This window comes from Dendrobates tinctorius, unplaced genomic scaffold, assembly GCF_039654945.1.
Source record: "Dendrobates tinctorius isolate UK_male_01 unplaced genomic scaffold, ASM3965494v1 ptg000017l, whole genome shotgun sequence".
Taxonomy (NCBI): domain Eukaryota; kingdom Metazoa; phylum Chordata; class Amphibia; order Anura; family Dendrobatidae; genus Dendrobates; species Dendrobates tinctorius.
Genome location: NW_027361685.1, coordinates 3,908,092 through 3,925,920, shown reverse-complemented (window position 1 = coordinate 3,925,920; position 17,829 = coordinate 3,908,092).

The following is a 17,829-nucleotide window of genomic DNA, read 5'->3' as shown; positions in this document are numbered from 1 at the left end:
CACTACAAGTAGTGGGAATGTAGACAAAGCAGGAGACATTGCCGTGCTCACCTCTGGAGATGAGCAGATGTTACAGGACCCAGGTAACACAGGAACAAGTGTGGATTGTGCAGACGGCACTTGAGAGCAGAAACAGGCGGTGTTGTAGGCCGGAGGAAATACTCAAAACAGAGTGGAGACAGAGGGCAAATCAGAGAACATATTAAATCAGAGGTAGTCAGAAGTTGTAGGCAGCAGGAGAGTTTGCCGTACACACAGCAGGGGATCAGCTGACGTTACCGAACCCCACTTACACATGAGCAAGTGTTTTGTCTGTGCGGACAGCACTTCTGAGCACCAACTGGCGGTGTCGGAGCCCAGGGAAAATCAGGTAGTAGGCCGAGGCCTACTTGGAGCCAGGTGTAAATCTGAGGTTGTTTGACTGTGGAGGGAGCAGGACACTTTGCCGTACACACAGCAGGGGATCAGCTGACGTTACCGAACCCCACTTACACATGAGCGAGTGTTTTGTCTGTGCGGACAGCACTTCTGAGCACCAACTGGCGGTGTCGGAGCCCAGGGAAAATCAGGTAGTAGGCCGAGGCCTACTTGGAGCCAGGTGTAAATCTGAGGTTGTTTGACTGTGGAGGGAGCAGGACACTTTGCCATACACACAGCAGGGGATCAGCTGACGTTACTGACCCCCACTTACACATGAGCGAGTGTTTTGTCTGTGCGGACAGCACTTCTGAGCACCAACTGGCGGTGTCGGAGCCCAGGGAAAATCAGGTAGTAGGCCGAGGCCTACTTGGAGCCAGGTGTAAATCTGAGGTTGTTAGACTGTGGAGGGAGCAGGACACTTTGCCGTACACACAGCAGGGGATCAGCTGACGTTACCGAACCCCACTTACACATGAGCGAGTGTTTTGTCTGTGTGGACAGCACTTCTGAGCAACAACGGGCGTTGCTGTAGCCCAGGAAATAAAGTTCAGGTCATAGAAACATGAACACAACAGGAGACCTGGATCCTGTTGCCAGCCAATTATTTATTCTGGAAGAGGACTGGCAAATTCAGGTGAGATCCAGGCCTTGTTCATTTTCAGGAAAGTAAGCCGGTCAACATTATCGGCGGATAGTCGCGTGCGACGGTCTGTTACCACACCACCTGCAGCACTAAAGACACGTTCCGATAATACACTGGCAACAGGGCAAGCCAGCACCTCCAATGCATACTGGCTAAGCTCTGGCCATGTATCCAGCTTAGAGACCCAATACTTGAACGGGGAAGAGCCTTCTGGGAGAACACTAACAGGGCAAGACAAGTAGTCTGTCACCATCTGACGGAAACGTTGCCTCCTGCTGACTGGAGCCGTCTGTGATGGTGTAGCCGTTTGTGGCGGTCCCACAAAACTTTTCCACATTTGGGCCATACTGGCCTTGCCTTGTCCTGCGGCACTGCCTCTGCTACCTCTTTGTGCAGAGCTTCCTCCACTGCCTCTACCCACATGGCTGCTTTGAAAAGCACTACCAGCAACACTTGCGGGGGGAATGGAGAACATGATGGCCTGCACAAGTGTTCCTTGGTACTCCCGCATTTTTCGCTCCCGGTTCAACTGTGGTATGAGGCTTTGTAAGTTGCCCCGGTAGCGAGGATCTAGGAGGGTGTACACCCAATAATCAGCCGTGTGGAGAATGTTGGCGATGCGGCGGTCATTTAACAAGCACTGCAGCATGAAATCAGCCATGTGCTGCAGACTGCCAACTGGACCGGAAACGCTGTCCCCAGCTTGAGGCAGCATCTCTGCCTGCTCAGCATCACCCCACCCTCGCTGTACACACTGACTACTAGAGCCTTGTGTACCTCCCTCCTCTGGAGAGATGTGTTCCTCCTCCTCCATTGACTCCTCGTCATCCTCCTCACTAAGTGTCCCCTGCCTCGGCCTTTGTGTGGAAGCACGTTGCGCAGACTTGCCAGAAGCAGATGGCATTTCTGACTGCTCATCCTCGACCTCTTCAAAAACCTCCTCACTTAGTGCTTGTAAAGTTTTTTGAAGCAGACAGATGAGGGGGACAGTCATGCTGATTAGTGCATCATCTGCACTGGCCATCCGCGTGGAGTCATCGAAGGCACGCAAAACTTGGCAGATGTCCCTCATAGTGGCCCACTCAGTGGTGGTGAAGTGTGTCCGGCGCACAGTGCGACTTGTTTGCGCCTGATGCAGCTGGTACTCCATTACTGCTGCCTGCTGCTCACACAACCGCTCCAACATATGTAACGTTGAATTCCACCTGGTGGGGAGGTCACATATGATGCGATGTTCTGGCAGGCGGAATCGGCGTTGCAGAGATGCAATGCGCGATCTTGCCATGCTGGAACGCCGCAAGTGAGCAAACTCTAGGCGAACCTTGTGCAGCAGTGCATCAAGATCCGGATAGTCCCTCAGAAAGCTCTGCATGACCAAATTGAGCACGTGTGCCAGACATGGTATGTGAGTGAGGTTGCCTAGGCCCTGAGCTGCCACTAGATTTCGGCCATTGTCACTCACTACCAAACCTGGCTGGAGATTCGCTGGCACAAACCACACATCGCTCTCCTGCTTGATGGCATTCCAGAGCTCCTGTGCTGTGTGGCTCCGATTCCCCAAAGAAATTAATTTAAGGACGGCCTGTTGATGTTTGGCCACACCTGTGCTCATATCTAGCCTAACAGGCTCACGCAGTGCTGATTCCGAGGAACTAGAGTAGGAGGAGGACTCAATATGTACAGACTGCATTCCTGCAATCCTTGGAGTTGGCAGAATACGTACAGAGCCACTCTCCAGATCTGTACCCGGCTCCACAACATTGACCCAATGGGCAGTGAGGGAAAGGTATCGTCCCTGTCCATGGCTACTGGTCCACGCATCGGTGGTCAGGGGACCTTGCTACTGACGGCATTTAGTAGCGCATTTTTAATTTTTCCCTCCACATGCTTTTGCAGGGCAGGGATGGCTTGCCTGCTGAAATAAAAGCGGCTGGGCACATTGTATTGTGGAACTGCCAATGTCATAAAGTTCCGGAAGGTGTCAGTCTCCACCAGCCTGAATGACAGCATCTCAAGGGCCAGTAGTTTGGCAATGCTGGCATTCAGAGCCAGTGCTCGGGGATGGTTTGCCGAGTATCGCCGCTTTTTCTCCCATGCCTGTGCTACCGATTGCTGGTGAGTGGCCTGGGAGTGTGATGATGACTGCGAACGTGGTTCAGTGGGTGGAATTTCACTGGGTCTCTGGACAACAGTGGCAGTGGTTCTTCCATGGCGTTCCAGTGAGGAAGCCGAACCAGCTGTGTGTGAGCTGGAGGAAGAGGGAAGAGGCCCCAACACGAGCTGAAGAGGTGGTAGGTGCTGCTGAAGGTTGGCCTACATCTTCAGTGTGTCTGTGTAACTCCACCTCGTGCTTGGTACGCACATGTTTCCACATATTTGTGGTATTGAGGTTGCTCACATTTTTCCCTCGTTTCACTTTCTGATGACACAGCTTGCATTTGACAAAGCAAATGTCATCTGCAACTGTGTCAAAAAAAGACCACGCACTGCAAGTCCTGGGAGCGCCCGTTTTGTGTTTTGGAAGAGGATTGCTCCTCACGGGTGCCAAAGTGGAGGCTACAGGCAACCAAGTCTGCCCCCGCCCTCTCCCTCCTCTTTTGGCCGTTCGGGGAATCTCTTCCTCAGAGCTGCTCCCACCACCTTCCTGTGGCTGACGCCATGATGGGTCAAGGACCTCATCATCTCCACTCCCCTCTTCAAGCACCGGCTGGTCCTGAGTTGTCTCGCCAGCACCGTACGCACCAGAAATTGGCAACTGAGTCTCATCATCATCAGATGAGCACTGAGGTGTGCTGACAATAGGCACTGGCCCACCCGCCTCTTCAGATTCAGAGGGACAAAGCAGTTACGCATCACTGCATACTCCCTCTTCTTCATGCTCTAGAATGCTGCTTGGCTGGCCACCTCTTTCCAAGCCAACAGATTCTGAGAACAGAAGTAAAGATTGAGATGGCTCCTGTCCAGGGCTCTCAGACTGCCTGGGCAATTTGGCAGGTGGTGAAGAGACAGATGGTTGCTCTTCAGTGCTCTGGCCTTGGGAGGATGCGGAAGTCATTGAAGTGGATGCGTTAGCTGCCATCCATCCGACAACGGCTTCAATTTGTTCGTCACGCAGCAGTGGGGTACGGCGAGGTCCAACAAAGCTGCGCATGAAGGACTGTTGCCTGGTAAAAGTGGGGGATGCCGGGTCACTGGTGGCCGCAGCAGACACCGAATCCCCACGTCCTCTCCCTGCTGAATCCCCCCGTCCTCTCCCTGCTGAAACTACACGGCCACGACCACGTGCCTTACTCCCTGCCTTCTTCATCTTGGTAGACTGATAGATAGGCAGAAAAGTAAAAAAGGGGTGGCTTAGTGTTCTTATTCCTGAACACCTGCTAACCAGTATAAGAAACACTAATTTGGCTAAGAGTGTGTGTACTACACTTTAATATGATCTAATGTGGCCTAGACAACTGTAAAGTGGAGTGTTTGGTGAACTTTATTTTCTTTTTTTTGGGGGGGGAAAGAAAAGGATGTGACCAAAGTTTGAAAGCTATATTATCACAAACTTTTTGGAGCGATTACAATGCAGGAAGCTAACCTACAATGCAATTGATGAGGCTCCAAAAAATAGGGTGATACTAGTCTGTCTGGCTGGCCCTGAAGGGCACAAGCCAGCAAAAAGGCTCCTCTATCTAATCCTATATAGTGTTTGCAACCAACCAATGACAATGGATGCGGTTGGAAGCACACTAATATAGGAGCAAAAATCTGGCTAAATTAGCTGCAAAAAAAGGACTATGTATGAGGCAGTGACGCACGCTGAGCGGACTACAGCTAGCGGTGGCTGTAGAACACACTGCAAGGTGAGCTGCACTCACACACAGAGAGACCTATCAACCAAAAACAGTGCAGAGAAATGGGCTATAGCACTGAAAGGCTGCTGAAAGGCTCCGCTGTCCACTCCTTTAGTGTTTGCAACCAACGTATATGGATACGTATGGAAGCACACTATACAGGAGAAAAAAAAAGCAGCAATAAAAGAAAAATGTGTATGAGGCAGAGACACACGCTGGGCGGCCTACAAGCAGACGTGCCTGCAGGACACACTACACAGCGTGGGTCTGCACTCACACAGCCCTTGCAGACAGCTATTTAAACAGCGCTGCTGGGCTCCAAAAAAGCTACAGTGGTGGATTATGTAGCCTGGGTAGAGCAATAGATATTTTGGATGATCGCTATTTCTAACTGTCCCTCACAGTCTTCAACAGCAGCCTGTCCCTAACTGAATTCACAGCAGAGTGACCAGAAATGGCGGCTGCAACGGTTTTTATAGTGCATCATGACATCATTTCAGCAGCCAATCACAGCCATGCCAGTAGTTAACATGCCTACATGCCTAACAGGATGTGCCCACACTTCTGAGGAGCCCCATTGGCTGAATCAAATCGAGCGGGCTCCTAGCGTTATGGGAACTTCCGATTCCGGTATTCGATATGAAAAAAGTATCGGAACTAAGTATCGGAATTCCGATACAGCTAATATCGGCCGATACCCGATACTTGCGGTATCGGAATGCTCAACACTAATATCTACACTTGATTTACATAAATTATATTTTCTTGTGGTAACTCTATACTATTTAACATTAGAAGCTGTGTATTTTTGTAATTATTTGTATGTACACATGATTAATTACCACTTCTGTCTCTGTAAAAACAATCCCCTTTAACCCCTTTCTGACATCAGGTGTAAATGTACGCTGATATCGGACTCCCTCCTTTTGATGTGGGCCCCGGCGCTGAGCCTACATCTTTTCTCACACATGATGGGCCAGAAGTCCCGCACATTGGTGACCCTGTCATGTGAGCGCGGGTCACTGATGGGTTGGCATGACAACCAGAGGTCTCCAGCAGACCTGTATGGCTGTCACTGCCGGATCCTATGAGCGCTCCCCAGTGGTCGGCGCTCATAGCAAGTGAGCAACTCTGCTACATGCAAGTGATGTGATCATTGCCTGTATGTAGCAGAGCTGATCGGGTTATAGCAGCTTCTAGCCTCCCATTGAGACTATTGAAGCATGCCTGTGGAAACATGGGGTGGTCAGCGGGCGCCCCGGTTCTGTGGCCGAAAACACATGGAACAGGAATTGTCCCACCAAATGCCGGCTCTCCCTTTAACATGGGCATAACGCTACTCAGACAACACACAGTGAGGGTAAAACAGTGTGGCAATGCTTTATTGAACCACAAAACAGGCAGATAACACATAGAACAGTCCCAGCAAAATACCTAACAGAGTGCACATTACAGAATCTCAGCCTTCCACTGATTCGCTCCCAGGATCACTACCCCACCTGTGGCACGCACAGAGAGTAGGTAACAACAAGTGTAGGAAGATGACAATCCATACAGTCCATACAAGGTAAAAGGCCAGTTGATCCGAGGATCACAACCTGGCTTCTCCAAACATATCCATGGTTCAGCGATGGTCAATGGAGCAGATCTGTATTCTTCCAAGGCTAAAAACCCCTAGGTTGTTTCCTGTAGAATGATAGATCCGTGTCCCTCGTGATGTAAAAACTATACGAAGTATATAGTTTGAAGTCTGGGATCTGCCTATATGTGGCTAGTTTTCTGTTTTGGATAACATGATACATGAGTTTAAGTTTTTTTTGTCTAGTCTCGCTTGAATATAGGTCAATATTAAATAGTCACCTGATGACGCGTTTGGTGATCACAATGAAACACGTAGAAATAAGAGGCTTGGAGAGTGAGTGTATATGTCACCTCACCCTATATACTGAGATGCGAGGTATATGTTTTCTTCTATTAGTCACCTACTGACTAACATTCAGGCGGTGAATTATGGGTATAGTTTTACATTTGGAATTAATAAAGTTTAGTTTTATCCTTTTGTCAGCAAACATGAGGAATGACAAGAGACAACCCATTTAAGAAGATTCAATTTTGGTTAAAACTATTCCAACACTATGAAAATAGAAAAAGGCTTCTCCCCTATGTGACGTTTCTGATGTTTATTAACAGCTGATTTCCAAGTAAAATATTTCCCACATTAAGAAAATGAAAAAGGCTTCTTTCATGTTTGACTGCTCTGATGTCTAACAAGAAGCGCTTTCCGGTTAAAATATTTCACACATTCTAAACAGGAAAAAGGCTTCTCCCCTGTGTGGGTTCTCTGGTGAGGTGGCTCAGTAGTTATCTCTGCAGCCTTGCAGCGCTGTAGTCCTGGGTTCAACTCCCACCAAGGACAACATCTGCAAGGAGTTTGTATGTTCTCCTCATGTTTACGTGGGTTTCCTCACACATTCCAAAGACTAGATAGGTAATTTACATTGTAAGCCCTATTGGGAACAGTGATGATAATGTGTGCAAACTGTAAAGGGCTGCGGTATATGTTAGCCCTATATAAAAAATAAATATTATTAGGTAGAATCCATTTCTGGTTAAAATATTTCCCATATTATGAACAGCAAAAAGGCTTCTCCCCTGTGTGGGATCGCTGGTGGTGATCAAGATTTATTTAACATTTAAGAGTTTTCTCCCCTCTGTGAGTTATTTGGTGTGGAACAAGACTCCCTTTGTGGTTAAAACACTTTCCACATTCTGAACATGAAAAAGGCTTCTCCCCTGTGTGGGTTCTCTGGTGGATAACACAATCTGATTTATATGCAAAACGTTTCCCACATTCTGAACAGGAAAAAGGCTTCTCCCCTGTGTGAGTTCTCTGGTGGGTAACAACATTTTTTTTCAGTGCAAAACATTTCCCACATTCTGAACATGAAAAAGGCTTATCCCCTGTGTGTGTTCTCTGGTGAGTAAGAAGCACTGATTTCTGTTTAAAACATTTCCCACGTTCTGAACAGGAAAAAGGCTTCTCCCCTGTGTGAGTTCTCTGGTGATTAACAATATATGATTTCTGTGTAAAACATTTCCCACATGCTGAACAGGAAAAAGGCTTCTCCCCAGTGTGAGTTCTCTTGTGGATAACAAAATGTGATTTATGTGCAAAACATTTCCCACATGCTGAACAGGAAAAAGGCTTTTCCCCTGTGTGAGTTCTCTTGTGGGTAACAAAATGTGATTTATGTGCAAAACATTTCCCACATTCTGAACAGGAAAAAGGCTTCTCCCCTGTGTGAGTTCTATTATGTTTAACCAAATATGATTTCTCGCTAAAACATTTCCCACATTCTGAACAAGAAAAAGGCTTCTCTCCTGTGTGAGTTCTATGGTGAGTAACAAAATGTGATTTCTGGTTAAAGCATTTCCCACATTCTGAACAGGAAAAAGGCTTCTCCCCTGTGTGAGTTCTTTGGTGGGTAACAAAATGTGATTTATGTGCAAAACATTTCCCACATTCTGAACAGGAAAAAGGCTTCTCCCCTGTGTGAGTTCTCTGATGCTTAACACAATCTGATTTATTGTTAAAACATTTTCCACATTCTGAACATGAAAAAGGCTTCTCGCCTGTGTGGATTCTCTGGTGCTTAACACAATCTGATTTATTGTTAAAACATTTCCCACATTCTGAACAGGAAAAAGGCTTCTCCCCTGTGTGAGTTCTCTGGTGAGTAGCAAATTCTGATTTCCAGTTAAAACATTTCCCACATTCTGAACAGGAAAAGGGCTTCTCCCTTGTGTGAGCTCTTTGGTGTCTAACAAAATATGATTTCTCATTAAAACATTTCCCACATTCTGAACATGAAAATGACTTCTTTACTTTAGGAGCAGTTTGTTTTTTAATGCCTCTTTTGTGTCTTTGATTTTCCTTAGTAGTCAGTAAAGAATCAGAAGATGGGACCTGTTTCATAGGATCAGATGACAGATCTTTGCTGTGAATGGATGATGATATATCTGGAGTAATAACAATCACTTCAGTTGTATCTTGTAGGATCTCAACATCATCAGATTTAAAAATTGAAGATGTCAGCTGTCCCTCTGATCTCCTGGTACAGTCATCTGCTAAGATAGAAAACAATTATTATTTATTAATAAAATATCCTTGAGTTTTATATTTTTGAACATTTCTATTTAAACTGTCCATAAAAATGGCAAGCTATGTAAAAAACTTTAATTTTTACCAAGACAAAGACTGTTCACAGTCTAATAGAAAACCTTGTTGGATGATCAGTAGTGTGTGGTGTTCAACTGTTGGTTCATTCTGCCTCCCAAATATCAAATAAAAAGAAACCAATCAATGTTATGTAGGCGAAAATAATACCAATTCTCATCTCACAAAAAACAAGTCCCCACTCAGGTCCATCATCTGTCAGTGGAAAAACAGAGGTTCCCGCACTATTAGTGGCTCAAAGGCTGCTGAAAAGCAACAGAGTTTCTATAAACCAATCCAGCAAAATCCGCTCTCACTTCGGAGTCTTGCAGTGTGCGCAAACAACATTTAGGATCCCTGTATAGCAATACTATAGTGAGAAGAACCCACTTAATTTGTGGTGTCTCCTGGAGCACAATCTGGGCACTATGTGCTGGGTAATAAAATGGCAAATGTGTAATTTTCACTCTCCAACATCCACTGCGTGTTAATTTCCGGAACGTGGCTGTGGAGTCAAAACATTCACTCCTCCTACACACGTGGTCTAAATTGATGTTACCCTTCATTTGATGACAGAAAAACCCACAATGGTCACAGAAATAACTTGAATCTGACAAAAGTAATAATAAATAAAAAATCTATGAAAATTAACAAATGAAAGTCAGACATTGCTTTCAACCAGGCTTCCACACATTAAATAGGCCTGGACAGAAATGATGATACCCTGAAAATAATGTGACAAAAGGGACATGTTAAATCGCGATGTGTCCACTAATACAGCATTGTTCTCCTCTGGTTCAGTCCTCTGTGCTCAGCTTGCGGCTTGTGTATTTATCCCCTGCAGTGACTGTGGCCCGTTTACTGACTACTCTTGTGTCTTCTGATTCTGTATTCTGTCCTTCTGGTTCTGATCCATCTACCTGACTATTCTTCTTGCCATCTAACACCACAGAATAGCAGGTAACACCATGGTCCAAGCCTAGGGGTCCCTGTGTAAGTCCAGATTCCATGTAAAGGTGTTATAGGGCGATGAGCAAGGCAATCCTTGGGATATGGAAAGCAGAGAAGATAGAGCCAAGCATGTTCATGGGGGACATCTTTTGAGCTGCAAGGTGACCACGAACAGTGCTCCCCATACATTGTGTCTGCAAACTATTCCAGCTAGATCTGCATTCAAAACGCTAAATGGCGCTCCTTCCCTTCTGAACACTGCCATGTGCCCAGGGAGTAGTGTACAACCGTATGTAGGGTACAGTGCGAAGCTGGAGAATAATTTGTAAGAACCATCTGTTTCCTATTATCCTTTGTGAATAATTCCAAAATTACCACCACATAAAGTGACACACGTCAGATATTAATAATGAGGTCTGATTAAGAACACAAAACTGGCTGCAGGAAGAGGTTAAATCAGAGGATTTTGGACACTACTGTAATCAAACACTGTGACTATAGACAATAACATCTACTGAAATGATCAAACTCCACAGTCTCCATCAGTAATAAATGAGCAGCTAGTGGTGAAACCTCTCTGGGGTAATTAGAGTATGGGGCTCGGTGACCTCACAATCTAAACTATCGTAAGCTCCAATATTTTCTGTCAGATGAGATTCATGAAGAAATATTACACATTTATAGAGAACTGTGTATAATAGTGCAGAGCGGAGATGTCTTAAAGGGAACCTGTCAGCAGGATTGTGCTCAGTAACCTACAGACACTGTCAGGTCGGCGCCGTTATACTGATTACAATGATACCTGGTGATGAAATCCGTCTTGTGGTTGTTGTGTAATCTGTATTTGTAGTTTTCAGTTAATGAGATTCTCGTGCTCTGGGGCGGGGCTGTGGGTGGGGCTGCGGGCGGGGCTTTATGTGGTGCTCTGATTACATATTCATCTGTATTGGCTTATGACAGGTCGCTGATCCCTCACTGACCTGCCCCCGTTATTACATAATGCATATAATAGCATTGATGTTATTGTTGATAATGCCTATAATATTGTGGCTATTGTGAGGCTTAGAAAAAAATTACATCCAGCAAAATGTCACCGGCGATGGCTGCGCCTGCGCAGGAGCATCTATAAGTAAGAGATAAAGCCTACTGGACAGGGGCCGCTGGTGACATTTTGCTGGATGTAATTTTTTTTCTAACCTCACAATAGCCACAATATTATATGCCCCCCCGAGGAAGCGGTATTTTCACAGCGAAACACGTGTTGGGGTGCACAGATCAGCGCTCTCTTTGCACCAGGACATGATGGGTATGTCCATACAATGATATTTCTCTTCCCCTTCGTTTGGGCATCTGTGCAATAGATATAATACACAGTGCTGGTGGTTTTTCTGCCTGGATTGTACTGCACTCGCTACTGCGGGGACACTGGTGCGGTGGTGATGTCTTACTGCCCCCTTATGATATGCTGCATTTTCAGATTATATTGCCCACAGCGAATTAGATATCAGTGGGGGTCATACTCATTGCCGCAGCATTATAGATTCATACTGCCAGGGTCTAGTGCCATAGACTTCTGTGGATTAACTCTTTTCAGTGCAGACTCCCCAGCACTTTTTACCTGCACTAATCCATTTCCCTTACAAAGGGCCTGAGTGCTTTTCACATGATAACAAATTTATTTGTTGCTGATTTGTCTGTCTCAGTGGGCTCCGGGCATTCATTTATTGCCTTCTTATTATACTATCATGATTGTTCTGTTACTCTATATGTGCCTGTTTTTTGTCAATAAAATTTTGCACTGCTTTAGATCTGGACTCCAGCATTCTCTTGTTTCTTTCCAATTTAGTGGGAGCCGTCTCTGTTGATTGAGACTACATGAGGGAAGTTTGGCCGGAAAGACTGGACCTGGTCTTGTAGGGACCATGAGACATTCAGTAGCACAGAAGGGAGAGAAGATTCATCCAATAAGATCTCAGGGATCTAGGAAGCCAACAGCATCATTACCCTCCGCTTTCTCTTACAGGCCCAGCATAATACCTTTCTTCGAGTGATTTTCTATATTCTCAGCACATTCTACGTACGCTGTCATTTGGCTTTATAGTTACAGATCTCGGCAGGTAAGGGTCAGCATCTTCTAATACCAAGTGGAACCTCCACGTTGTAAGTTCAATAGAAAAGGGCTTTCAATGCCCAAAGTAAGCTAGTAACATAGTTTTGAAGGCTGAAGGAAGACCTTATGTCCATCTAGTTCAGCCTATTTTTAGTGCAGCTGTTCTGCATTGTTGATCCTGGGGAAGGCAAAAAACCCACAGAGTAGAAGCCAATTTTCTCCATAGGGAAAAAAATTCCTTCCCCTAAGCTGGGTCAACCATCTATCTATAATATTATGTTATTCGTAACCTTCTATACTGTTACTCACAAGAAAAGCATCCAGGAAAGAGATATTCAGAAAGCCTATTTCTCCATAAGAAAGATTGTTTTGTATGGAGCGTAAGGAGAAGAGAACTAAGGACTAGGGTTAGAGCAGAGCCCTTCCTCAAGTTCTAAGCGCAAGGCCGGGGTAAGGTCCCCGAGGTTGTATGAATACTAATGGTCCTGCAGCAGACACCGGAGGAATAGAAGTTGTCACCACTTTATTCCCACACAAGACTTGGGGGCACAACAACAACTTGAGTGAGCTGGGACTTAGTAGCAAGGAGTCCCCGAAGCAGGCTACAGCTGTCTGCCGTACAAGTTGAGTTCAAAGAACATCTAAAAGGAGGAACTCCAGTGTAACTCAGTACTGTGAGTACTTCAAATAGGTGCTAGAAGGGAGACGTTCAGGAAAGGCATATGTTGGCGGAGTGTTGGAACGGAGTGCTTCATCTTGCCTGGAAGTTGGCTGAGCTCCTGACCTGGACGAAATGGCACGGATGCGGGCACCTGTACACACTGTGAATAAAGCTTTGGAACTACATGCCCTGGTGTCCTCCGCTTATTCCTGCGCCAACACACTCAGCACTGCTACATCTCTGTGCTTAACACTGCACCATCTACGTCTCTTCCCTATCTCTTCATCTACTGTGCCCTGGGACTACAGCCCTACCTGTGGAGGGCCACAACATCATTGCTGCACCACACCATCTGTCCCAGAGGATCTGTCTGCAGCGTCGGCTTAACATCTCCATTGCCGAGCACCACAGGTGGCGTCACGAATCATCCACTCATAAACTTTAAACATTATCCGAACGCACTTGCAATCTTCCTTTTACAATGGACGCCCAGGGCCATGGACCGGGTCACAGCTGCCGTGACAACTCTCATTGAGATCAACGGGCCCGGTACCAAGTACCCTACGGCCCTGCCCTGCCAACAACAGGGGGCGATCCAAATAGACCTAATTTTGATAACCTTTCTGGGTATTGTAGTGAACCAACTCCATTTATCATTTTAGTAGCCCGCCTTTGAACCCTTTCAAGTTCAGTAATGTCTTTCTTGAGCACCGGCATCCAAAATTGCACACAATACTCCAAGTGTGGTCTGACGAGTGATTTGTACAGAGGGAGAATTACGTTTTCATCTCGTGTCCCCAGACCTCTTCTAATGCATCCCATGACCCTATTTTTTCCATGTCTGATTTCCCCAGCAGTTTCCCATTTAGTAAGTAATTGTAGCATCTGTTTCTCCTTCCCATGTGCATAACCTTACACTTATCTGTGTTAGACCTCATTTGCCATTTTTCAGCCCAATTCTCCAATTTACTCAAATCTGTCTGTAGTTGCAAACTGTCCTCCTTTGTGTTAACTGCCTTACATAGTTTTGTATCATCTGCAAATACTGATATTTTACTGTGTAAGCCATCCACTAGATCATTAATAAATATATTAAATAGTAGGGGGCCCAATACAGACCCCTGTGGTCCCCCACTAGTAACCCTGGCCCAATCTGAGGATGCCCCATTAATAACCACTCTTTGTTTTCTATCACTAAGCCAGCTACCTACCCATCTACACACATTTTCCCCTAGCCCAAGCTTTCTCATCTTACTTACCAATCTTTTATGTGGGACAGTGTCAAATGCTTTAGAGAAGTCGAGATAAATGACATCCAATGATTCTGCTTGGTCCATTTGAGAGCTTACATCCTCATAGAAGCTGATCAGGTTAGTCTGACAGGAGCGATCCTTCGTAACTCCATGTTGATATGGAGTTAAACATTTATTAACATTGAGATATTCCATAATGGTATCCCTTAGAAACCCTTCAAAAATTTTACTCACAACAGATGTTAAGCTTACCGACCTATAGTTTTCAGGTTCCCTTTTACACCCCTTTTTGAATATTGGTACCACATTTGCTTGCCGCCAATCAAAAGGAACAGACCCTGTTTCTATAGAGTCTTTAAATATAAGGAATAGAGGCCTGTCTATCACATTACTTAACTCCCTTAATACCCGAGGGTGAATGCCATCAGGGCCTGGTGATTTGACAATTTTAATCTTACTAAGGCAGTTCTGCACTTCTTCCTGGGTTAGGCAGATAATACTTAATGGGGAGTTTACATTATCACTCTGCATTTCCTCTGGCAAATCCTTTTCCTGTGTGAACACTGTTGAGAAAAAAGTATTTAAAACATTTGCTTTTCCCACATCGCTCTCTATGATTTCACCCTCATTGTTCTTTAAAGGGCCGACACCATCAATTTTAATCATTTTACTGTCTATATAATTAAAGAATAGTTTGGGGTTTGTTTTACTTTCCTTAGCAATGAGTCTCTCAGTTTCCACTTTTGCTAAATGTATTTGTTTTTTTACACAATTTATTTTTTTCTCTATAACTTTTTAACGCTTCTTCATTGCCTTCTTGTTTTAGCTTCCTAAACGCCTTGTTCTTGTTATTTATTGCCCTTTTTACATCCTTATTTAGCCACATTGGTGTTCTCCTGTTCCTAGCCCCTTTATTTCTGTACGGTATGGCTAGCTCGCAGTGGGTGTGTAAAACTGATTTAAATATTTCCCATTTATTTTCTGTGCTCCTATTTTTGAGGACATTGTCCCAATCAATTCGGCGAAGGTCCTATCTAAGCTCATCAAACTTTGCTTTCCTGAAATCCAGCGTTTTTGTAACCCCCTTCCAGGGCACCTTACTGAAGGACAAGTGGAATTGTATTATATTGTGCTCACTGTTCCCTAGGTGCCCATTGTGATGTACAATGTCTACAAGATATGATGTTTTCGGTTTTCCAGAAAAATCCGGCATTCTATGACATTGAAAACTGCCAGCCTGGCAGTGGGGCTGCAGCCCCCTCTCTTCCCCTTCTGAGTTACATGGTACACTGTAGTAGTTTCCCTTCCCCCAAAGTGCTATAAACCAGGACACTTCCTGTCACACCATTTGGCTTCTCTCAGCCTCAACTGAAAGAAAAAAAAAAAAAGTGCGGGAAAAGGGTCTTTGTCTGAAATCAAGGTTAGAAGTAAACCTTTAAGAGCCTGCCCTGCGAAAACCATACAAAGTAGAGATATGAAAATCATCTTTTGGTAATCTGAGCGGTCCCAGCTCCGCTACAGTGTCACTTCCGCAGTTCTAACATGTCCAGACCCTGAGATATGATTTGCTCCCAAATGGACGGTCATATCGCATAGATGTATGATGTTTCCTTGGTGGGCTCATTACGCTGGGAAACATGATACCACTGATGAGTCCATACCAGCTTCTCCCATAAAGTTATAGCTAATCTAAGTTTTGTAGCCAAATTATAACTTGGATGAGAGAGGTGGGATTAACCCAGAATGCACCTCTCCGTGATGTCACATCACAGAGTCTATAAGGCATTCCCTTGGCAAAACCAGCAGAGGAGGGCTCCAATCCTCGTGCTGACAAGAACTCCAGATGAGTGGAGATATGTGGCTCCGCCTTCTTTCTCCGCCGCATGGTTTTGCCTAAAGAGCCATGAACAACCGTGAGTGTACTTTCTATGTTCATCCATCTTTTATTTTATATTTGTAACTGTACATAATTAATGTCTCAACTTTATAGCAACTTATCTGTAATCACTGTCCTCTTTCGGAAAATAAATGATTTGATATTTAGTCTGCCTCCATGCTCTAAGAATCGAACTATACGCCTTTGATAGATAATCGCTACTAATTCAAGGGGTTTGCCACGGACCCTCTTAATTTAACACTGTGAATTAAGTAACTGTGACTGGTGGCAGCGCGTTGTGTACGGCTATTGCGGCTTGCTGGCAGTACAGAAGGGTCTTATATTGCTGAATGAGGGGCTGCGGCCACAGCATTGATAATTCCCTTACTGCAGAAGCCTAATTGCCGGTTCACAACAGGCAGCCCGTCCGGCGACCAATTATCCTAGGTGCAGTTCCCTGACTGGCCTGAGGGTAAGGGGGGCGCCGGAGAGCTGCGAGTTCCGAAGTGGAACTGAGGAAGTGGGATGTACATAAATCCCCGCAGTACTTAGAAGATTGATAGCAGTGGTGGGGCACCCAAAATACTCCCCTGCGGCAAATTGTAGAGCGAGATTAGCTTGCTGGATATTTTTGGTCACATGGTGCCAGTGGTGGGATAACTAAGATAAGCCCCCCCACTGTGCCCGATAGCCGTGTGCCGGCAGTGTGTCTCGTCCCTCCGTCCGCTGATACACCCGTGTCAGTGGTGGGACTGTGACATAGTGGTGACACAGGGTCCGCTGTCCGTCACGTTTTGGTGGCAGCGGGACCCCGTCAGTCGCCGTATCGGACGAGCAGCGGTGGGCTGTTCGTCACATATTGGTGGCAGCGGTGGGATAACTACCGCTGTTCATCACATATTGGTGGCAGAGCGGTGGGATAATCCTAGAGCATTAGTGATTTGGTTTGAGCAATCATTCCTCTCACTAAAAACCTACATGGTTCCTGCGGGAATCCTGCATCATAGGTTTTGGAGAACAGACTCAGTGGTTACTAGTCCTGAGACATTAGTGTGTACTTGCAAGTATCCCCTCCCGTTTCTTCGTTTTTCTTTTCTATCTTTTATTTGGCAACCATGGCGCAGATGAGAGTGGAGTGGTATCAGCAGCAGAAAACGGACACCCTTACTGGGTTATGCACGAACTGAGGCATAGACGCCGCAGGCGGAACCAAAGATCAAATGATCGCGGGTCTAGTGCAGCTGGACAACGACCAGAATCCAGCGGGCGCAGACGTTGGCCCAAGTGGCAATGGGGCTGCAGCAGAGGCTCCACTCATGAGCGCTGGCCCCACATTCAATCAGAGCACGCTGGACCCCTACATGCAAGAGGCCTTGGACGCACTCCCTGCCGAAGACAGTGAAGCACGGGGGAGGCTGATACAGCAATATCGGCAGGAGGCCCAAGCCGAGCGCCAGGCCCAGGCTGAGAGAGCCAAGCGAGAGGCGGAGAGAGCTGAGCGCCAAGCTGAGGCTCAGAGAGCCCATGAGCTGGAGATGCTCCGACAAGGGGGGCATACCCCCACAGCCCGAAGCGGTGAGCCCAGCAGCGTCCAGACTCCTAAACCCCGGCCAGAGCATTTCCCCGTGATGGAAAAGGACGGGGACTTGGACACGTTTCTGCGAGCCTTTGAGAAAGCCTGCAGACAGTACCGACTGCCCGAAGACCAATGGGCCAGGTACTTGACCCCAGGGCTAAAAGGCAAAGCTCTGGAGGCGTTTGCTTCTCTTCCGCAAGCGCATGATGATGACTATCGCGCCATAAAGGAGGCGCTGATCGCCAAATATCGGCTGACACCTGAGGTATACCGAAAGAAGTTCC